Raw genomic sequence first — 24,706 nt, forward strand, 5'->3', positions numbered from 1 at the left:
TTTGTCCTGGACCATTTAGCGAGTCGCTCATCAGAAACCGCTCCAGGACCTTCGCAGAGATTAGGCGTCGTGCGGTGGAGCACATCGCAACGGAGGGAGAAGTATGCGAGAAGCGCGCAAGTGTTGTGCCAGCACGCCCTCGAGCACCGTCACGCGCACAACCCGCAAGGGTGAACGAGGCCACAACAGGGAAGAGAGGTCAAGAGAGGAAGCGCCCCTACGAGCCCAGAAAGCCTCAGGCCAAGGGACGCTCAGGGGAGAATAGGCCGGTAAGGCACAATTTTGTGGTAGAGCTGAAAGATCTGATCGTTGTGCTCAACATAGCGGATAGGTTGAGGATCCCGGCGAAGACGGATAAGGTGTTGGGACCACGTAAGGATGCGTGGTGTGATTCCATCAGGTGTTCGAGCATCCAATCACTAACTGCTTGGCTTTGGGCCATCAGTTGGACGAGCTTGTGAAGAGCGATTTCTTGAACGATTACCTGGTGGGGTCATCAGAAGCCACGACCTTGACGACATCAGCAGAGGACCAGGCCCATGAGATGCCTATCCATGGCGAGGTCCACACCATCTCTGGTGGTTTTCGGGTGGAGGATGCACCGCCTCTCGGCGCAAGAGGTACATGCGGTCAGTAATGTCGGTAGCAGAGCAGGGGGCGGACGACTCGCTGGACATTGACCTCACGTTCTCTAAGGCCGATCTTCACAATGTCGTTCCGCACGATAACGACCCTGTGGTGATCTCGGTTGTGACCGCGGGAAGAAAGGTGCACCGAGTGCTCGTGGACCAGGGCAGTTCAGCGGATGTGATGTTCTGGTCCACATTTAACAAGCTACAGTTGTCTTCTGATCTGCTGAGACCGTACACAGGATGTTTGTATGGCTTCGTAGGGGACGAGGTGGAGGTGCGCGACTATCTGGAGTTGATGACGACTTTCACAGATGGCACCGCGTCCGCACCGAGAACATAAGGTACTTGGTTGTGAACGCTAATTCGACGTACAACATTTTGCTGGGAAGGCCAGCCTTTAATAGGCTTAGGGGGGTGTCGTCTACACGGCACATGAAGTTGAAGCTACTCGACCTTAGCGGGAAGGTGATCGTGATTAAATCCGATCAGAAGGAAGCCAAGAAGTGCTATGAAAATAGCCTTAAAACAAATAGGGGCGTAGTCATGGTGGTGGAGCGCCTACCCATGGAGGAGACACCCATGGAAATAGTACCCATGGAGGAGGCGCCTGCAGAGGCATTACCCATGGAGGAGGTGCCTGCGGAAGCATTACCCGTGGAGGAGGTGCCTGCAGAAGCAATACCTAGGGAGGAGGGTCACGTAGGCGTATCTCGCGCAGAGAGTGCTCGGGAGAGGCGGCCCGTGCCGGTTGAGAGTTTGGTGGAGAGGCAGATTGGTGGCAAGACGTTTAAGCTGGGTCGATCGTTGGATTGAGAGGAGAGGGACCAGGTGGCAGAAGTGATCTCATAAGAGATCACATAAGAGAGATCCAGTACCCTGAGTGGCTGGCCAACGTGGTGTTAGAAAAGAAGGCGAATGGGAAGTGGAGGATGTGGGTGGACTTCACTGACCTGAACAAGGCGTGCCCAAAGGACTCGTACCTGGACGCCTTTGCGTGGACCTCCTCGGATATGCCAGGCATTGACCCGGACTTTCTGTGCCATCATCTCACCATGGACCCCAAGGTCCGACCTGTGCGCCAAAGAAGAAAGTTCAACAAGGAGAGGCGCCTCATCATACGGGAGGAGACAAAAAAGCTGCTGAGCGTTGGCCACATAAGAGAGATTCAGTACCCTGAGTGGCTGGCCAACGTGGTGTTAGTAAAGAAGGCGAATGGGAAGTGGAGGATGTGGGTGGACTTCACTGACCTGAACAAGGCGTGCCCAAAGGACTCGTACCCGTTGCCGAGCATCGACGCGCTGGTGGACAGCACCTCGGGCTGCAAAATGCTTAACTTCCTGCACGCGTTCTCTGGGTACAATCAGATTAAGATGCACCCTCGCGACGAGTGTAAAATGGCGTTCATGACCGAGACGTGCTGTTATTGCTACAAGGTGATGCCGTTTGGGTTGAAAAACGCAGGCGCCTCCTATCAGAGGTTGATGGACAAGGTCCTTGCATCCATGTTGGGTAGGAACGTGCAGGCCTAGATGGACGATTTGGTGGTGACTTCCCAAGAGAGGGGACGACACATAGCTGATCTGGAAGAGCTGTTTGCCACTATAGCCAAATATCGCCTCATGTTGAACCCTGAAAAATGCGTGTTCGGGGTTGAGGCGGGTAAGTTCTTGAGGTTTTTGCTCACCGAGCGGGGAATAGAGGCGAACCCTAACAGTTGGGCGGCGATCCTTGCAATGAGGAGCCCCGCCTCGGTGAAGGAGGTGCAACCGTTGATGAGGCGGATGGCGGCCCTGTCCAGGTTCGTGTCCGCTGGAGGAGACAAGGGTCACCCTTATTTCCAGTGCTTGAAGAGAAACATCCCTTCTGGTAACCGAGGCTCGGGGGAACGGATCATACAAGCTTGAGGCTCTGGAGGGAGGCGCCATCCCGCGCACTTGGAACACGACAAATTTGAAGTTCTATTTCAGTTAAAAACTTTATGTAGTATACTGTTCAAGGGGACACTCTTTTTCCCTTTCGGGGGTTTTTTAATGAGGTCACCCAAGTAAAAACCAGTTTGAGCATACATAGTCTGAAGTTTTTCATTACGATGTAAGGAGACACTAAGTAAGATAACGCGGTTCAGTAAGAAACGAACCTACGGCCTTGATGTTTAGACACCTCAAGGGGAGCCGCGGGGGCGCCTCCTTCGAGCGTGGGCATCAAGGGCAGAAGAAAGTTCGAATCAGTGGGGAGCCAGACGTCTTGGTGTGGGTACACCCTAGATAAGAGTAGCGCTATCCCTCGGGACACCTTCTCCTTGGGCGTGAGCACTAAGTGCCTGGTCATCTTGGTGTTTAGACACCTCGTAGGAGAGAGCGGCGGGGGGCGCCATCAAGTGCACTGATTGCCCTGGTTTTTAGACACACCGAGGACGAAACGACGTTTCTTTATAGCAGGCCTCTCCTCAGGCGTGGGCATCCAGGCGCAAGTTATAAAGACTGGTGGCTTTGGTGTTTAGACACACCGAGGACGAAACGACACTGCTTTCTAGCAGGCCTCTCCTCGGGCGTGGGCACCAAACACACTTGTTGACCTGGTGTTTAGACACACCGAGGACGAAACGGCGCTGCTTTGTAAGCAAGCCTCTCCTCGAGCGTGGGCACCAAGCATGAATAGTAGGCTTTGGCCAAGATAAGTCCTCCTTCACCTTTGAGCGATGTCGAGGCTAGTGACGCTCATGAGGCTAGACGCCTCAAGGCCATGGAGAGCCAGTAAAGATCAAGTGAAGAAGTCCCCACGATTCGGGAAAGGAGAAGGGGTCGAGGGCGATCGAAGGTCTGTGCACGTTCTGTTTTAATAGTAAAGACTAGAATGTGAAGGCACGTGCTACCTATCGTTCGAGAAAGAAGGATTACTCAGCACAAAGTTAAATAACAAAAGCATTGTTATAAGAAGCAATAAGTAAAAGCACAAAAGCAGAAATAACAGTTAAGATTAAGAACGCAGACTTGCTGCCAGAATGTATAAACAAGTATCGGGGTTACAACTTGCAGACAAAGGAAAGAGCTAGATGTTTTAAGGGAGGTCCCTTGGCCCGATTCTTCCTTTGACGACGTGGTTGGCAGTGGCATAGTTCGAGGTGTCCATCTCAGGGTGTTCACAGATAACCTGAGACAAAGCATCCTCAAACCCTGCGGCATAGGCATTCGCGACATCGTCAAGGAGCTCTCGTTCGACCTTCTTGGAGCGTTCAGCCTGGGTAGCCATCTCCTTCTCCATGTTTGCCATCACCTCAACCTTTTTTGCAAGTTCTTCTTGGCTCTCCTTGAGGAGCTTGACCTGCTCAACAAGTTCAGCTTTGATATTCTCAAAGCCTTCATTCGTCGCAGCAAGATCAGCCTCAACTTGACCCAAGTGCACTTCTCGAGTAACAGAGCGTTCCTCGAGGTTGGTCATCTTAGTTTTGGAAGTCGCAGCAGCATCCTTCAGTTCGGCTATCTCCGCATGAAGAGGCACCACTTTGTTCAGAAGTGTGGTGTACCTCTGACCCTCATCGTGGAGCCTCTTGTTGGCCGCTTCCTCAGCTTTTCGCACCACACCAAGTGCATCCTTCAGAGCAGCCTCCTGGATGAAGAAGCGGTGAGCTTGGTTAGCCATTTGCTCCTTCACCACTGTTAGCTCATCAGCAAGAGCTTGGTGCTCCTTGGCCTTTGCCTCAGATTGATGCAGCAATGAGTTAGCGCGAGCAAAGAACCCCCCGAGGTTAAGGGTTATACCCTCCAACAGAGCCTCATCCAATGAGCTCCCTGAGGTCTCTTGTTGATAGCCCCTCAGAATGTGTTGTACAGCCCGGGGAAGCCTAGGAGCAGGTGCAGGGGTGGGCTCTGGAGCGGTCTCAGCTCCCTCCTCAAAGGCAAGGTAGTTTGGAGGTGTAGAGGCGCTGGGGGGGGTGGTCCCTCAGAGATTCAGCGTGCTTGTCAGAAGAAGAGTGGGACGCAGCCACCGTAATAATCCTTCTTATCTTGAAGACAGGGCCCTCTACGGAGTCCTCCTCCTCATCTGAAGGAACGATTACCACCCCTTTGTTTTTCTCTAGGGGGGCTGGTAAAGGAGAGGTCCTGACCGTGGCTAAGGGAATCACCGCGATCGGGATTGGAGAAGTATGGATTGGAGTGGTATGAGAAGGAAGGGGGTTCTGTGTGGTTTGTGGAGATGTAGGTTGAGGGTTTGGTTGTGGTGAGGCAGGTGTTTGTGTGGTTTGGATGGGAGAGATTGGAGAAGTGGAAGGGGAAGCAGTAGGGGCTGGTTGTGTGGAGGTACCAGCCCCACCAGCAGGGGCATTGCCATGAATGGACAAGACTCCAGCCAGTCTTGTCCGCTTCTCAGCATCTAGCACCATATCTGTACCAAAGAGAAAGAATTACGAGTTAAACAGGCCATGCAAATTAGTGTGAGTATGAGTTTACAAAACAAGCAAGAGGAGGCATAAACAGAGTTAGCGCTTGAAGAGGGTAGGATTGTTGAACATATTCATATTCGTTCTTGATCAGCTCAGCGGTGTTGAAAACCAACCCCAAGCTTGCCAAGACTTGGCACACCTCGCGGTCAGCTGAGGATAGCTCATCTAAGGTCTTGGCCTTCTTTAGCTTCAGCTCCCCTACCCAGTACAGGGGAAAGTCGTCCAAGGCTGTGGGGTCAGCTTCAGAGCTGCATACCCTGAAGAATTTTCCCCTGAATCCTTTGTAGGATTTTTGAAAGAGGGTCAGGATTATCCTTCCAGCTATCCCGCTAAAGCTGACCCAAAGGTTTTTCCTAGGGCTCTTAGCCTCGAAGAAGTGTAAGAAAACGTCCACTGAGGGAAATGGCCAAAGTGGCTACAGAGGATGCCGAAAGCCCTGATGAAGGCCCAACTGTTAGGGTGCAGCTGGGCTGGGGCCACGTTGATCTTAGTGAGGAGTTCCCTCTCGAAGCTGGTGAAGGGAAGGCGTTGTCCAATACGTTTGAACATCGTCTGGTAGAAGAAAAAGAACGGTTCCTCACTTTTTGAGCGGTTATCTACACAGACAGGTTCATCCATTGTGCAGGGGCGAACGGAGATGTAAGCGTTGTGCCTTCTCCCGAACGCTCTACCTTTACAGCCAGGCTCGCTGTCCAGGTGGTCCCTCCAATCAAAAAAGGAGGTCAAGGTAGAGGTTTCCGTGAGGAGCTCGTCGGAGGCCCAAGGGTAGAGGGATTTGTAGTTGACGCTGGGAGGAGGAGGATTAGAAGTGGTTTTAGTTCGCGCCATGGTTCAACAAAGGAAGCTGGGAAGAAGAAGAACAAAGGTTTAGCAAACAAGGCTATGGTGTGAAACTAGGGAGAAAACCCTACCCACGCGAGAAAGTTCAGAAAATAGGGGAGAGAGGAAATACGAAGAAAAACGTAAAATGCGAGAATCTAAACAGTCCCAAGCAGTAATATCAACAAATGAAATCAAGAGTAAAGAACCATCAATGCATAAAAGTCATACCTTTGATTTTTGAGTAGCGAAAGTCTCGGTTTTGCGAAGAAGTATCAGAGAAAGCTTGGGGAAGAAGATGAAAAGTGCAATTGTTCGCGTAAATGATGGAACAGTGTCTAAAGCGCGCGTTTTCAAAAGGTTTAACGTAAACTTAAGAAGCGCAAGAGGCGTTAAGTTATGGTCGTGCGATTGGGCCACGTGCCTATGGATTACAGCGTGAGCAGAAAGCGTCACTTCATAGCACAAATTGTCTTGTCATAGAATGCCATGTAGGACGGTAGGACAAGGCCTTAGTCTTTTCGCTGAGCAGTTTTCAACTCAAGACTGGGGGGCTTGTGTACCGACCCGTCCTCGGGCATTAACCAAAGAAAACATAGTGGGACCCATCAGGGGCGCTATGAAGTGAGTAAGGGAGTTGACCGGGTTTGTACTAAGAATGTGCTTGTGCCTGAGTGGTGTCACCCCCCGATACCCACGGGTAGGAATGATCGTGGAGGGGGCGGCGCAGTAGGAGGCGACACGGTAGGGGCGTGGAGGCCTCGGGCCTCGGTACCCCAAACAATGATAATAGACGAGAAATGTGGCTTCCAAGCCACACCCCCAGTTCCAGTAGGGAGAGACCCAACTCACGAGGGATCCGTGCATGAGGTGTGGGGACGCGGCAGTACGCGCCACCATTGGAAAGCCACTGGGACCGAGACGACCCATGAGAGGGTCACGTCCCAGGGAGTGATCTGTGATAGCTGTCGTTTTGCTGTCAAATTAATATGATTCTAGCATAGACTTGTCTAACACTAGAGAGATGATAGTATAATTGTGGACAAATGTCCCCAAGTCGTCTCCCAACGAATCCAATAGTAAAATCAGTTGATCAGGGTTTAAAATCTATCTGCAAGCAATAAAAGTTAGCAATAACAATAAAGATGAAAAGGGGGTTTGAGATAGTTGTGCAAAAAATATAAAAGAAATTAAAATAGCAAATAAAAAGCGGTTGATCCCAAGTTCTTCCACCATTGAATTCTTCACAGGTTCTCTAAAGATTAATCTTTTCTCAATCCTCCAACAGAGCTAAACCAGATTGAACATGCGCTGATCTGATTCAACTGAAACTCACTAGTAAAGCATGCGTCTACTAGTTTAATCAATACCCACTTTGTTCCATGCGTATACTCCATGGGAATGCTTACCTCCTCTCCCTTGAATCATGCGCCCAAGAAATTAATTAGAACAATGCGAACTAACTAAGAAACCAAAGTTTAAGATAAGGAAGACTCTCAATCATGCGTTCAAGTACAACCTCTCACAAAAACCAGTTTTCCAGGAGATTAGACAATAAAAACAACTGCTATAGAGAATTAAAAATCGAAACTTTTATTGGAACAAAACCTCAGAACTCAATGGAGAATTACAAAAGAATCAACCAAAAAGGTTTAGCTTTCCATGCGGAGGCAAAACAAAAGAATTACTAAGAAGAAAATAAACTAAGAAAACCCTATGAAGCTCTCCCTTTTCTCCTTGATGCTTGTGTCCTTTTATAGGCTTTTCTGCTCCAAAGATCTTGGGAAAATATTGCAGTTTAGATTTTGTAAACAGTTTTACTTTCCATAATTCTTTTTATTTTGCAGAAGATTTGCTTCCAATTCTGTTTCTGGAATCTTGTAGCTTTTATTTTCTCTTTCTTCTCCTCAGAATATTTTTTCTGTTTTGGTTCAAGAAGCAACTTGGACTTTTGCATATTTGGCCCATTCACAAAGGTAGATGCTTCCTCTGGATAATTTACTCTAAAAGGACAAAATTAACAATAATAATAGTTAAGGCCCAAATAAACCCAATTATAAGAATATTAATTAAAACAATGGATTTATTTATTATTATAGCCCAATAATCTATGAATAAGGCTAGTGAGTGTGAATAAATATATGCTCATCAAATACCCCCACACTTATCCTTTTTGCACTCCTGGGCAAAACATTCTAAGGTTTAAAAATAAAAGAAAAACAGTGCAAATAACAAATAGCAAATTCTAAGAATTCATAATGAAAGACATGATATAATTTCAAGAAATCAAGGAATCAAGAAAAATGTGAATGGAAATTCCTATATTTTAATATACAAGTAGGTAATTGAAATCAAAGGTTGAATCAAAATTGACAAAACTTCACTGGACACTCTCTTACTCTCAAGTGTTTAGGGTTTGTATTTACACTCAGCACCCATGCAGACAAACACTACCATATGCTTAGCAAGACTCTAATATTCACAACAACCGAAAAAAACATGCAATCAAAGATCAAAAGGACTTCATAAGGGATGTAATGAGGCTAAGGTAAAGGTAGGTAAAAGGGGAAAAGAGGCTTAAAACCATAGAAAAACAAAGGAGCAATGGTGGGTAGGTCTAAAAACAAGTGTAAGTATTTATGACAATTCAACTCCTCTTTTTATTTCAAGATATAATTTTTTTTCATATAATAGACAGTCAATCCAATGTATTAGAGGATTCACTCTTATTTTCTTTATTTTGCTTTGCTTTTCTTTTTCTTGTTGTATTCTTTTTTTTTCTATCCATTTTTTTCTTTTTTTTTAAAAAAAAAAAACTGAAGAGGTAAACTATGAAAATGACATACACCTCCACACTTATTCAAAAACCTATTCCCAAATCATTTCAAAGCTCCTTTATCTTCTAAGGTAGGGACAAACATGGTTTTTCTGTTTTGAGGCTTGCAATGAGGGTTAAAAATAAGAAAAAGGCTATAGGCTCAAGGGGTTAACAAATGGATTATTATCATAAAGGTAGGCTAGTATGGCTAGTGGGTTAATTTAAACAAAGAATGCCTCTATCATATCAATTCATGCACGTAAATCACAATTGTAAAACAAAGAATCAAGTTAAGTTCTAGAGTATAAGCAAACATGAGTAAAAACACACTAAAAAGAGTATTAAATGATATATCAATTAAGGCTCAAAACTCACTAGGGACATTCTATCAAAAGATTCAACCCAAAATTTCTCATAACCAACTTATTTATTAATTTGTAAGAAAATCCAAACAACAAATATCAAGAAACCAAGATTTTCAAGAATTATAAAACATGTCAGCCATTAGAAAATCCTAAAAAGCTTATTTATTTTAATAGAAGCAAAAGTAAATTCAAACAAATAAATTAAAAAACAAAATAAAACAACAAAAGATAAATCCTAAACTATGATTCTCCTCCCCCACACTTAAATCATACATTGTCCTCAATGCAAAATCAACAAATAAATGTGTATAATAAAAGTGAGAGAAGAAGTACTCCCTCATTCAGCTTGAGGGAAGTGGCAACTGTAACAAATCTCTTCAACCATCTCCTCTACAATATAAGCCAAGGGCCTTGGTATAGTGTAGCACAAAGATGATGATTGCTGGAAAATCTTTCCAAGGCATACAAAATCTTGGTGTAGACAGTGAAACATGAAGAACATCTACTGTTAAGAACCTCTGTGCATTAGGGTATGACTGGCACGGGTCAGGGGGGCGAATGTAGGGGTAGAGATGGTTCCATGAATGGGTGGTGGTGTGTGATGAATAGATGGAAGAGATAGACTTATATAATGTAGACAATCTAATGGATTTTTCTGATATGGGATCGTCTAGGGGTGGCGGTGTTGCAAGGTGTCCTAAAAGGTGAGCTAATGGATTGGTGTTGATGGAGTTGGAGCATTGAAGGTTATGCTCAAGTGGTACTGAAGATGGTCTAGGTTGGATGTGATGGTGGTTAAAGGATCGACTAAACTGTCTAGCTATGGTAGATGGTCTTGGGGTTGGTGATGAAGTGAGAGGTATGTCAGGAGGTGGTGGTGGCTGCACAGGAGGGCGACTAGTGCCTAGAGAGACTTCAACAACCTGCAATTCATTAGGGTTAGAATAATCTAGAACATCAGACGATATAAACTCATCTATCTCAGCATCTGTCCAATCAATTGAATCAGAAAAATTACAGTCCCCTAGAAAATCCAACACATTATCATCCACAATATCATTCAAAATGTCAAGATGATACACAGAGTGATCTTCAACTGGGTGTTTCACAACATCTAGGATATTGAACTGAACTAGATTGTCTCCAAACTCCATAGTCAATGTACCCGCGTGAACATCAATCTTGGTACGGGCTGTCTTCAGGAAAGGTCTGCCCAAGATGATGGTTGTTGCACTAGAATTTGAATCTTCTCCACCCATGTCTAAACTGTAGAAATCTGCAGGAAAAACAAGTTTATTTACTTGAATAAGGACGTCTTCAATAAGTCCTGCAGGTTGGACTGTGCTCCTATTAGCGAGTTGAATGACTACGCCTGTGGGTTTAAGAGGACCAAGAGACAAAGAACTAAACACAGATAAAGGCATAACATTTATAGATGCTCCCAAGTCAAGCATCGCATTTTCAAATAGGTTACTGCCTATTATGCAAGGAATGGTGAAAATGCCCGGGTCTTTGCATTTTTCAGGTATTGCCGCAACAGGCTTTGCAATGAGAGCAGAAACATTCCTTCCCATGTTTACCTTTTCATTCCCTTTAAGATGCCTTTTATGTGTGCACAAATCCTTCAAAATTTTGGCATATCTAGGAATCTGTTTAATAACATCTAGTAGAGGAATGTTCACCTCAACCTTTCTGAATGTCTCGAGAATCTCCTTGTCAGTGTTTTCCATTTTTCTGCTCGTCTGAACAACTCTTTGTGGAAAAGGAAGAGGAATAGATGGTCTGTCGAGACTAGTATTTCCTCCTTGTATATCAACTTCATGAGACGGTCTAGGAGGAACATCCATGTCCTTATTCCTTGTGTTGATCCTTCTTTGATCATCATTTTCTGGAGTAGTAGTAATGTTGGAGGTGTTAGACGATCTCAGTTGGTCTTCTACTTTGGTGGGTTTTCGCATAGGTGCTTGCAACTGAGTACCACTTCTCAGAGTGATGGCACTGACATTATGTGGATTGATGGTCGTCTGGGAGGGAAGCTTATCAGACCCTTTGGAATTCATCTCATTCATACGAGTGGCTAACTGACCAATCTGATTTTCCAAGTTATGAATGCTTACTCTGTTCTTTGTATTCTTTCATCTGTTCTTTGTACTATTTCACTTGTTCTCTGTTGGAATTGCGTATTAACTTCTGCCATTTGCTTTATTACATCCTCTAGAGAAGATCCACCTTTTTCTGATACAAAAGTTGGTGGTGGGGATGGTTGTTGTTGTTGTGAGTTACCCCATCTAAGATTCGGATGATTCCTCCAACCACTATTAAAGATGTTTGCAGCATAAACTTGAGGACATTCAACATTGTTTCTTCCTTCAACTTCTTGAAGAGTGGGGCAAGCATCGGTGGCATGGTTAGCGGTGCAAATTCCACATACCCTTGCAACCATCTGAGGCATAGTTAGCTGCTTCATCATGGATGTGAGATCATCTAGTTGTGCCTTCATCTGAGCATGATCAGACGCATAATTAGTTGTCATCTCATGAATTCCACGAACAGGTGCTGCAGAGTTGCTACGTGTGTGGAATTGTTGATTGTTAGAAGCCATGATCTCAATCAGTTGTCTTGCAGCGGCTGGCGTCTTGTCAACTAGTGCTCCTCCACTGGCAGCATCTATCATTTGTCTATCAATAGCCATCAGACCCTCGTAAAAATATTGTATTAGAAGTTGTTCGTTAATCTGATGGTATGGACAACTTGTACATAGCCTCTTGAATCTCTCCCAGTATTCATAGAGACTTTCTCTATCTTGTTGCCTGATCCCGCATATTTCCTTCCTTATTGATGTGACTCTAGATGCTGGAAAGAATTTTTCAAGGAACACTCTTTTCAACCCTTCCCAATTAGTCACTGATCCTGCCGGCAAATAATATAGCTAATCTTTAGCTGCATCTTGGAGTGAAAAAGGGAATGCTTTAAGCTTAATGTGCTCATCTGTGACCCCAGCTGGCCTCATGGTGGTGCACACTGTATGAAACTCCTTAAGATGTTTATAAGGGTCTTCACCTGCAAGGCCATGAAATTTAGGCAGCAAGTGTATCAAACCAGATTTAAGCTCACATTGCACATCTGGGTATTGGATACACATAGTTTGGAAGGAAACATCTGGAGCAGCAAGTTCTCTGAGGGTCCGTTCGTCCATAATTCCAAAATTAGGACTTTCGGCAGTAGTTGGTGATGAACTAGAAGACGAGGTTGTACTATACATGTATTTCAATTGAATATCCTATTAGACTCCTCAGAGAAAAATCTTTTTTTTTTTTTTAGAGAATCAACCCAAGTCAACTCCCAGGAAAGAGAGGTGAGTCACAAATGGACAAACTTAAATACCAAGTCTTTCCTAGCCAGAGTCTTCCCTTAATTGCTTTCAATTTAAAAAAAAACAAAGAGTAGCAACTGAAGTGTCTACCCTAAATGCAAAATCCTTAAGAAAAACTAATGCAATTGCTACACATAAAAAAATAGTTAGAGAGAAAAAAGAAAAAAGAAAAAAAAATATTATGTAAAAATAAATAAAATATAGAAAATAAAAACAGTAAACAAAAATAGAAATAAATAAAGATGACAAAACAAAACAAAAGAAATAACTAAAAACAGAAAATATATAAAATAAAGGCAAAATAAGATAAAGATAAAAGATATAAAGGAATAAAATAAAAACAAAAAAAATAAAGATAAAAGATATATGAGATAAAATAAAATCAAAACAAAATAAAGATAAAAATATAAAGAAAGAAAATAAAAACAAATCAATATAAAATAAAATAACAGATATCCTAAATATTAGATTTTTTTATTTTTTATTTTTCGTTTTTTTTTATTGCTATATTAAATAAATAAAAACTAATAGAAAGAAAACACACGTTAAATATGCAGAAAAAAAAAATTAGGAAAAAAAAAATTATGCATATAAGAAAGAAAAACCTGATAACCAAAATCAAATTGGATTCCCCGGCAACGGCGCCAAATTTGATAGCTGTCGTTTTGCTGTCAAATTAATATGATTCTAGCATAGACTTGTCTAACACTAGAGAGATGATAGTATAATTGTGGACAAATGTCCCCAAGTCGTCTCCCAACGAATCCAATAGTAAAATCAGTTGATCAGGGTTTAAAATCTATCTGCAAGCAATAAAAGTTAGCAATAACAATAAAGATGAAAAGGGGGTTTGAGATAGTTGTGCAAAAAATATAAAAGAAATTAAAATAGCAAATAAAAAGCGGTTGATCCCAAGTTCTTCCACCATTGAATTCTTCACAGGTTCTCTAAAGATTAATCTTTTCTCAATCCTCCAACAGAGCTAAACCAGATTGAACATGCGCCGATCTGATTCAACTGAAACTCACTAGTAAAGCATGCGTCTACTAGTTTAATCAATACCAACTTTGTTCCATGCGTATACTCCATGGGAATGCTTACCTCCTCTCCCTTGAATCATGCGCCCAAGAAATTAATTAGAACAATGCGAACTAACTAAGAAACCAAAGTTTAAGATAAGGAAGACTCTCAATCATGCGTTCAAGTACAACCTCTCACAAAAACCAGTTTTCCAGGAGATTAGACAATAAAAACAACTGCTATAGAGAATTAAAAATCGAAACTTTTATTGGAACAAAACCTCAGAACTCAATGGGGAATTACAAAAGAATCAACCAAAAAGGTTTAGCCTTCCATGCGGAGGCAAAACAAAAGAATTACTAAGAAGAAAATAAACTAAGAAAACCCTATGAAGCTCTCCCTTTTCTCCTTGATGCTTGTGTCCTTTTATAGGCTTTTCTGCTCCAAAGATCTTGGGAAAATATTGCAGTTTAGATTTTGTAAACAGTTTTACTTTCCATAATTCTTTTTATTTTGCAGAAGATTTGCTTCCAATTCTGTTTCTGGAATCTTGTAGCTTTTATTTTCTCTTTCTTCTCCTCAGAATATTTTTTCTGTTTTGGTTCAAGAAGCAACTTGGACTTTTGCATATTTGGCCCATTCACAAAGGTAAATGCTTCCTCTGGATAATTTACTCTAAAAGGACAAAATTAACAATAATAATAGTTAAGGCCCAAATAAACCCAATTATAAGAATATTAATTAAAACAATGGATTTATTTATTATTATAGTCCAATAATCTATGAATAAGGCTAGTGAGTGTGAAATGATAATAGACGAGAAATGTGGCTTCCAAGCCACACCCCCAGTTCCAGTAGGGAGAGACCCAACTCACGAGGGATCCGTGCATGAGGTGTGGGGACGCGGCAGTACCCGCCACCATTGGAAAGCCACTGGGACCGAGACGACCCATGAGAGGGTCACGTCCCAGGGAGTGATCTGCATGCATCGTACACGAGGAAGGCGGAAGTACTCCCAGGGCGAATGACTAGGAACTTGGGAGCATGAGTTGGCACCCAAGCAGCCACCCCCTACGCGGGATGCACTCCGAAAGAATGGCCTTACACACTGGGATTTCCCTAAGTATGGGCTATATTGTCATAAGGATGCATCCACAGATAGGCTTATGTCAGAGGTAGACACGTGGCAGAAACATGGGCAAAGTTATATAAGGCTTTGCTACAAATAGACTAAGGTACGTTTTCACACTTTACACACAAGTGAACTAAGAGCGAGAGAATTCAGTGACGCATTTCTTTGAGCACTGAGTTAGTGGTGTTCTGCGATGGGAAGTGTTACGGTGTTTTCTGCCATAACACTTATGGAGAAATAGCGTCATTGGTAGAAGTTGATGAATCAACCCTGTCGTGGGAAAATCTGGAGTACGCCCGTCTGCAGGTTAGATTGCTTAAATCTTGCAAAGCGGAAATGAGGAAGGGTTTTAGGATAAATGGGCATGTCTATAACATTACCATTGTCGAGGAGGTTCTCAACCAAGAGAAAGGAGAATGCACATGCACTCATTATCACTTCGATTCATCTGATAGCATATCATCTTCGGAAACTGTAGTGGAGGAAACCTTCTTCTCCGGGAGGTGAATAGAGGAAGAAAACGACTATAGCCACGGTGGTAAGCGGTGGGACGCAGTTCCCGAGGGGGATGATATGATTCAGCCCCTGGTAGAGACAAAATGGAAGCATTTGGAGGAAAGGTGATATGATTCCAATAACATGATAGAGATATTTCAAAGACATGTTTTGGATTCAACTTGAGTTGGAATATGATTAGGCACTTTTCTAGAATTGGATCAATGTTCTTTCATTCAAGAACTAACCAAATCATAAGCAACCAAGCCAAAACTCATATGGAAACCCATTTTATGTCAAATGAACCGATTAAAATGAACAAGAAAGCAAATGAACCGATTATAACTACCTAGAATTCAAATGAACTGAACAAAAACATGATAGGAAGCTAATGAACCGATTGAAACAATCTAGAAATCAAATGAACTGAACAAAAGTAAGAAAAGATGCAAATGAACCGATTAAAATGACTAGAAAAGCCTAAGACATGTTTTAAAGTTTATTTGGGAATGGGAATGGAAATGCATGAATAAGATGGAAAGGAGAAGAGAACTTATGTGGTTGGAGTCCTTGGAGAGGAAAACACCACTTGAAGGATGCAAAGCTTCAAGATGAGTGTAGATGAAGCCACTTGAGGTTCCAAGAGTGCTCTAAAGATAAGACTAGAATAAGAGAAGACACAAGTCTCTCAATCACTCACCAATTTGGGAGAATTTTTGTACTCAAAATATCAAATCTATATTAGAAAGACTCAAGCCCTCCTTTTATAGGAGAAGGACTGATCATGAGTGTACAAGAAGCTTACAAAGGAAGCTATCCAAGGTTACCTTGCAACTCTTCCACTTCTAGCGCCTAAAGTGGAGAATAGAAGGGATACCTTCTACATTTCTCTAAAGCTAATATCTAAATTTGCTTTACACAAGAGGTATCTTTAGGTTTCCCTCTTAGCACCTACCTAAACACTATTCTATATTATTTACAAATTTATACAAAAGAAACTATAAAGAGAGATATTAATTGAAGCCCATTCTTGAAAGCTTGTAGTCTTCTTTTGGCTTTAGGCTTGATCCTCTCGTTATTTTAATTCTTCTTTAATTTTTGAGAAGACTAGAAATAAGAACTTCAAATGTTTGGATGAATGACCTCTTCCTCCATTAGTAAAATCCTCTCTTATTTGATCTCTATCAAAAGGGCTCAGAGTGATAGGGGGTGTCAGAATAAAGGCGAATTCTCTTTCACAGATGAAGTAAAACGTGCGCATGGAGTGTCTGAAGGAGGGGCAGCCTTAATCGCTACAAACCAAGTCAAAGCTGCATGTAAGATGATTCAACAATCACTGGTTAACCTAATGGAAGGGATCCAGGTGTGCAATTCCCTTCATTTTGGGCCTAAGCAAGGTGCGGCCCAAGTAGTGAATGGAGGTGTGTGTAGTAAAGAAGTTAGTGAGGGGGGCCCAGTCATAGGTTGTAATGGGGAAACTATGGAACAGAGGTGTGCAACGAAATGCTCTGTAGCCAAGTCCTCTTCTTCGTTACTCAACGAACGAATGAGGGAGACCAGTTATGGTGAGCACCTTGGAGGATTAAAATCGCAGGAATCTGACTCCGGCGTGTACCCGTGCCACGCAATTCACCGATGTAGTGAGGAAGAGGGTCCTTCATTGGACTCTTCGTTAGGCTGTGAAGATCCACAATCCAGCAGCACCTTTAAGTGGCGTAAGGAAGCGAATGCAATAGAGACAAATGCTACGCACGAGGAACCTTGTCAGATTGTAATGGCCAGTAAAACATCACCGAAAATCCGAAGGCTGCGAGATCATGGAACGCCAACCACTCATCCGAAGTGGAGATCAAACGAGGGTGTGGGATCACTACATCAAGGGTTAAATTCTTCTTCCAGGTTAAGTCACTGCTCTTTCGCAGAATCAAACAATGACATTAATCTGTGTAACAATCGGCTTAAGCTAGAATATAATGTCGTTGAATCTGCCAGAATATGGGATTTGGGCAAAAATCTAGGTTTGTAGTGTTCAGGGGTAGTGGGGAACGTGGTTGGAGAACTAGACCGTATGGAGGTAAGGGACAATGATGTCAAAAAGGGGTATAGGGGGTGTTTTAAAGAAGTTATCATGATAATTGTAAACCTCAATATTAGAGGGTTGGGAGGAGGGGTGAAAGCACGATACCTGAGTCATATTGTGGCTAAGGAGAATGCAAAATTTCTTTGTCTACAAGAAACGAAGGTTTCCTCGTTTATAGATGCTAGATGTTATTCGTTATGGGAGATAGCAACATCGGTTGGGTTCTTAATGAAGGGATCAATGGGGCAGGGAGCATAGTAACAATGTGGCATGAAGAAGTTTTTTCTTATGCAAACCATGTAGTAGGACCCGGTTTTATAGCAATCATGGGGTACCATCTTAAAGCAAATTGTCAGTGTGTGGTGATGAATGTATATGCAGCGTGCAACCTAAAGGACAAGATCGTTTTGTGGGAAGCTTTGACGACTCTAAAGCAATCACATTGTAATTTGCCTTGGGTTTTATGTGGTGACTTTAATGCTGTAAGAAGGGAAGATGAAAGGAAAGGGATCAAAGATTCTTCAAGCCAAAAGATGGTTTCAACAGGTTTATTGAAAATAATGGTTTGCTGGACATCCCTAGTGTTGGTAAGAAGTATACATGGTTCAAAGCTAATGCCACAGCAAAGAGCAGATTAGATAGGTTCCTAGTGTCTGAAGAGTGGTTACAATTATGGCCCACGGCTAAGCAGTATATACAACCGAGAATGGTATCAAATCATTGTGCTCTAGTATTGAAATCGTACGCCAAGGATTGGGGCCCTAAACCGTTCAGATCATTTGATGTGTGGCTTAAGGAACCGGGTTTTAAGGTTATGGTATAGGATAAATGGGAATCGTATCAGGTGCAAGGTAATAACATGTCCATTTTCAAAGATAAGCTGAAACTACTGAAGGTTGATATTAAAGAGTGGAATAAAAATGTCTTTGGTTGTGTGGAGACCAACAAAAAACGTATTCTGTCTAAAATGGAGGCACTAGATGACAAGGATGACTGTGAAGGTTTAGATGATAATGGGAGGATGCGAAGGCTGGAATTGCTTAGCCAATTAGGGTTGGTGGAAAAAAAAGCTAGATTCAATTTATAGACAAAAAGCAAGAGCGAATTGGATCAAGCATGGGGATATGAATTCTAACTTTTTCCATAGAGCAATTAGATGTAGACGCCTTAAGAATGAATTCAAAGGCGTAGAGGTTGACTCTCAATGGTGTGAAGAACTGCAAGTAATTCGTAGGGAAGCAAATGTTGAAGATGATTGTTGCCCCTTCAAGACATGTGTTTGATGAAGTCATTTGTGTAAATTTCATGTGTATGTACATTTGCTTTAATAATGTCTTAGGTATAGTTTAGAGGTTGTTTAAGAGTAGGCTTTTTGCTGGGTAACTCACCTCTTAACCCCTGACCATGTGATAAGAGCAAGCACAAATTTTCTGAAACTGTTTTTCACTTGTTTTGCAAAAACACCCTTACTGCATAAAAATAAATCTTTTTTTTTCTAAATGAATGGATTCTTTTTTTTAAACTGATGCATTGACTAAGTCTTTCGAAAATCAGGTTTTGTGCATCAAGTATTTTGACTAAGTCTTCACTCTTTCAAAACGATTGTGTTTCAATAGTTAATTCTTTTATGTTATCGTTTTGAAAAATAAATTTGTTCATCTGTAAATGAATAGATTCTTTTTAGTCTAGTGCCATGTTTATCTTAAAAGTTTTTTTCGTTTTGTCCTTGCACCAAAGTGGTTGACTGAGTCTCCTTCACATAACAGATTCTCTAACTGCTTTTGAAAATAAATCTATTCATTTTATTTTCAATTTGTTCTTTTTATAACAGCTTTAACTGTTTTTTGAAAATCTGTTATAAGTTGTTTTTCTATAAAAAGAAAACTTGTTTCTGTGTTTAAACAAGAATCATACAATTGAGAAAACAAGTTTTACAACAGAGAATTAAGGATTTACAGAGAATTAGCATGTGTTCTTGAAAGATTTTACAAATCAAAAGTGTGCTTGTTCTTAGTTTGGCTCTAAGGCTTGGTTAGAGGTGCTGCTACTGTGTGAGCAATATGTTCTACTGGTCTAAGGCAGATTTCTGCATCCTCTATCAGGTGTATTCGTGTCATATTTCAAATTCTTATAAAAGTGTGATTGTGAACTCTTCTTGATAGGGTTTCTTGAAGAGTGTGTGTGCTGAAATAGTGTTTTTCAGCAAGTGTGCCAAGTTTCTTGTAGGGTTCAAGAACAGTGGCTGTGTAAGTGTGTTTGGTACGTTTTGTTTAGTGGATTTCACCTTGGATTAGGTGAGACTGGATGTAGCTCATTTGAGTGAACCAGTATAACTGTTGTGTGTTCATTTCTCTTCATCCCTGCATTCGGATTCTTGCTTGTCTGTCAATCTGTCTAAAATTGAATCTGTTCAATCAAAAATAAATTTGTTCTTTCTGGGCTTGTTCATACTGTTCTTATTTTCTGGAAAATCAGTTTGGGTTTGTTAAGAAGATATATTTACTGGTAATTACAACTAAAATAGTTTGATTGTGATAGGTTACCTAATTGATTGACAAGCTAATAATTGAATCTTTATCACTTGCATAAAAATTGAAGATCATTGTTTTCTCTTTAAAATCAGTGTGTGTGTGGCTTGCAAATTAATCTGCATAACCTCAAGAATAACTTGGCTGATATAAACGTTTTTAAACATAAACAGTGTCAAAATAAATTTGTTCATTGCCAAATAAATCGATTTATTTTCTGTGTACTGTGATAAAATCTGATTCTGCGCGAAACTTTTAAAAGGTCAATTCCCCCCCCCCCCCCCCCTCTTGAACTTTGACACTATTGAACCCAACAACAAAGCTACTGTTTGAAAAGAGGTTCATGGCTACGCCGAACGTCAGTGTAAATTTGGGTTCAGTGGAATTTAAATCCCTACCATCGGAGGTGAGTAGGAATATGATTGTTAGCTTCTTGGAGGAAGAAGTGAAGGATGTTGTGTGGCAATGTGAAGGGTCAAAGAGCCCATGCCCGAATGGTTTCAACTTCAATTTCATTAAGAGTTGTTGGGATGTGATCAAATCATATGTCATGGCAGTTGTGCACTTCTTTCATGATACTGGGTCCTTTCCGAAAGTTTGCAATGGGTCATTCATTTCCCTTGTTCCAAAGGTAAGGGATCCTTCTTCGCTTGATCAGTTCAGACCCATATCTCTGGTAGGAGTTATTTACAAGATCATCACCAAAGTTCTGTCATGTCGTATGAAGAAAGTCCTAGCTATGGTCATTGACGAGTGCCAGTCATCCTTCCTAAGTGACAAAGGACTTATGGACAGTGTTGTTATGGCAAACGAAATTCTAGAGGAGATTAAGAGGAAGATGAAGAGTGGGGTATGTTTCAAGGTGGATTTTGAAAAGGCGTATGATTCAGTAAGGTGGAGTTTTTTGCTTGATATGCTGCGGAGGTTGGGTTTTCATGACAAATGGATATTATGGGTTAAATGGTGCCTGGTCTCGTCATCTGTATCTGTACTGGTCAACGGAAGCCCCACTGAGGAATTTAAACCTTCTAGTGGGTTGAGACAGGGCGACCCCCTAGCCCCTTTTCTGTTTCTAGTGGTTGCTGAAGGTCTTGCAGGGATGGTGAGACAAGCTCTGAGGACGGATGTACTTAGGGGTGTAAAGGTGGGAATGAATAGTTTTGAGTGCTGTCTAATACAGTTTGCAGATGACACGCTTTTCATGTGTGAGGACTCTTTTGATAATATCTTTGCAATCAAGGCCATACTCCGGTGTTTTGAACTTGCCTCAGGTTTGAAAGTCAACTTTCATAAATCAAAGTTGGCAGGAATTAGTGTGGATAGTTATGCCATGAGTACCTATGTGAAAACATTAAATTGTAACATCATGAGCCTTCCCTTCCAATATCTGGGGGTACAAGTGGGAGGAAACCCGAGGAAGAAACAGTTCTGGGAGCCGGTAATAAGGAAAATTGAAGCTAGACTTAGTTCATGGAAAGGGAGATTCCTCTCCATGGCGGGTCGGATTTGTCTGCTAAAATTGGTGTTCACTGCCATACCTTTGTTCTACATTTTTATCTTCAAAGCCCTTGCAGCAGTGTGCAACAGAATAAGGAGTATTCAAAGAAAATTTCTTTGGGAGTGGGGAAGACAAAATAAATCGATTTCTTGGGTTAGTTGGGACAATGTGTGTAAGCCCCTACAGGAAGGAGGTTTGGGAGTAAATGAGCTTAGGAGTTTTAACTTAGCTCTTTTGGTTAAGTGGAAATGGCGGCATATGAATGGAGAGGGAGGAAAATGGAAAGAAGTTATTGTATTTAAATATGGTATAGCATCAGACATAAGTCAGGTTAAGTTGAAGTACCAATCATGGTGGTGGAGGGATCTAGCTAAGACATGTGGCGATGGGAATGAAGAAGGATGGTTCCAAAAGGCTTTTGAGTGGAAAGTAGGCAACGGGATCACAGTGTGGTTCTGGGAGGACGTGTGGTTACAAACCACTACTCTAAAAACATTATACCCTAGACTCTACTCTTTGTCTTGTGATAAAGGTAAGATGGTGGGGGAGGTAGGAAGATGGGAAGAGGATAGATGGCGGTGGGGTTTAAATTGGAGAAGGGATAGGTTTCAATGGGTGTCTAATTTGGAGTCAGAGCTGCTATCTATACTGAGTATGGCGACTATGTGCAAGGAAGCCCCGGACCATCTTATTTGGAGAGGGGACCCGAAAGGTATGTTTACGGTTATGACCATTATGACCAACCATGTTGATACAAGGGGAGGTGTGTTTAATAGTTTATGGCAAGCAAAAGCCAAGCCTAAAGTACTTACCACCACTTGGAGAATCCTTCTGGACAAAGTTCCAACTAGAGCTAATCTCATAAGAAGGGGAGTGATTGTGAATTTGATTATGTGTCCGTTATGTAATCTATCTGAAGAAACTTCTCAACATATCTTCCTTGATTGTGTATTCGCACAACGTGTTTGGTCAAGGTGCTACCGTTGGATTGGTGTTTTGGGGGCCCAAAACAAGGGTATTCAGAATCACTTGATGAACTCCTACTTAATTCACCTATCTAATAAACAAAACCAGGTGTGGCTTGGCTTGTGGGCGACAATTGTTAGTTGTATCTGGGATCAAAGGAACTTGGTAGTTTTTAAGGAAGGGGTCCCTAATGATGATGTGATTTTTCAAAACGCTCAACTACAGTCATGGTTGTGGTTAAAACACAAGGTAGCTGGTTACTCCTATGCTTTCTCTGACTGGCTTTTGAACCCTAACCAGTGCCTTCTAGCAGTGGTTTGAGTGTGCTAATTCCTGGGCAGTGAATGTATCCTCTCACGGAGTACTTGGAAATGGTCTGTGGTTTCTGTCAAGGGAGTTGCTGCAGAAATAGAGCTGAGAATATCTGGGAAGTAGGCTTCATGTTAGCTGAAGTTGTAGAAGATAGGAGGGCAGCAGTGTATCGCTGACATTTAAATTCTAGATGTAAAGTTGCAGTAGTGTGTAGTGCAGTTGGAAGCAGATTGTGAGGAGGGGTTAGCAGGGTGTTAGGAAATAAGCATAAGGTTGCTGGAGAATGGTCTTAACAGTAATGAAAAGTGGAGATGGTACAAGGTTTTGGAGCTAGTAAGAGGGGTTGTAATGGTAGACGGTCAATCTGTCATTTTTGGCTGCTGAATTAGTGTGGAGCAGGGGCTTCTTCCGTAGAGTTTTTTATCAGAGCAAGCATTACCCACAGAAGCATTCCCAAGTGCTAAAACCTAGTAAACCTTATAAGTACTGATTGTTTCATAGTGCTTCTGAAAGCCATGCAGTTTGGTAATCTCAATAGGCTGATGCATCCAGCTTTTCTGGTTTTTTTCCTGTATTTTTTTACTGGTTTTTTGCTGGTTTTTAATGTTGTTTTCTGTTTATGATTGGTTCCCTTAGACTGTTTTTGGTTTTAACAGGTTTTATAAACCCTGGAAATTTCTTCAGGGAGGTTAGTTTGGTTTGTTGTTAAACACATGAGGTTGTAGCCCTCTAGTTTTATTGTATACGGGTTGGAATACCCCTAAAGTATCCTTGAAATTTATTTTATTCATTGTTGAGCAAAAAAAAATCATATTAAAATATAAACATTTATGGATATTAATTGATAATATAATCATAAAATAATTCATATTTTATTAATTTATATATTTTTACATATTTTGTGATTTTAATTTGAATAAGAATGATTTATTCCCATATTTATGTTAATTTCAAGATTCTAGGGAAGAATGGAGATGAAAGGGCAAAAGAAGAATATACAAAGCTAAAAAGGGAAAGTTGGAATGCATCAACACTCACTTAAGCTCGCTAAAACTCGCGCTGGCAAGATCATTCCAGTGATGTTGGGCCTTTTTTCGTGAAACTCGCCCAGGCGAGCCCAATAACACCTAGGCTAGAAGTCACTTAGCCTAAGCCCAACTAGGTTAAACATGAGGCTTGAGGCACAACCCTATACATCATCATTGAGTGGATTGGAATCTAATTGGGAGAATAGAAGGTGTTAGAAACCCTAGAGCAGGCAACTGTTAAGGAGAGACATTCAGGATCTTCTTGTCTTACTCTCCATGTTTGTAATAGCCAACACGAGTGGCTAATTATATCCTATGGGATGGGGAGTAATCTGTTCAAACTCTTATGTATTGAGATGATATTTAAATATAATATTTTGTTCTTGTTTGATGATTGTATTGTCATTTTAATTGTAATGCTTATTTCTATTATCTAGATCATTAGATTTGACTATAAAGTACTTATAAGTTTCTGACCCAAATGATAATGCTCAACATATTTTAATGTTAGGAATAAATTTAAAATGGTAATTGCTATCAACGTCTAATCGTAATGATAATAAGTTTTTATAAATATGCGAGGAATCGATATTTAGGAGACTCTTAATAATTTTATATGTGAGGAATCAATATAAATGATTTTTATACGGTATCAAAATCAATCAAAAGATAAAATATTTCCATGTTAATCAAAATACAAAAGGGTAAGAAGGATGAACCCCAATCCCAATTTTCCCAATTGAACAAATACACTCTTTGACTTGTTTTCTTTTTAATCATTAAAATCATAACAAACTCCAAACAAAGTTTATTATTTAGTTTTCTATTTAGTGAATCTTTTACCTGATTATTCAACTGTTCCTTGTGGGTTCGATATCTGTCTTTAGGGACAAATTATTACTTCTGGCAAAACGGTACCCTTTCAGTAAAAGTAGTCATCAAGTTTTTTACTTGTGAAGTGTGACGAAGTAACAAGTTATAATCTTAACGAGTATAAAGAATCGGTAAAACACCATCAACACTTGTGAAGCATGATGAAATAAAAAGTTATAATTGTAATTGTTAAAATATATGGCCTATAAATTAGAGGGGGAGTGAATTGTTTTTAAGAGATTTTCGAATTTTTCACAATTGTTTAAGTCATATTGAAAATTTCATAAAAATCAACTATAAAAATTGATTGTAAAAAGAGAGGCAAA

The 24,706-nt window shown here is 41.3% G+C and overlaps 1 pseudogene; it reads right to left on the reverse strand.

The window, feature by feature from the left end:
• Positions 1 to 9,452: 9,452 nt before the first annotated feature.
• On the reverse strand, positions 9,453 to 12,337 carry LOC150029564 (uncharacterized; annotated as a pseudogene).
• Positions 12,338 to 24,706: the final 12,369 nt, after the last annotated feature.

Source organism: Phaseolus vulgaris, chromosome 1 (genome assembly GCF_051622355.1).
Source record: "Phaseolus vulgaris cultivar YP4 chromosome 1, ASM5162235v1, whole genome shotgun sequence".
Taxonomy (NCBI): domain Eukaryota; kingdom Viridiplantae; phylum Streptophyta; class Magnoliopsida; order Fabales; family Fabaceae; genus Phaseolus; species Phaseolus vulgaris.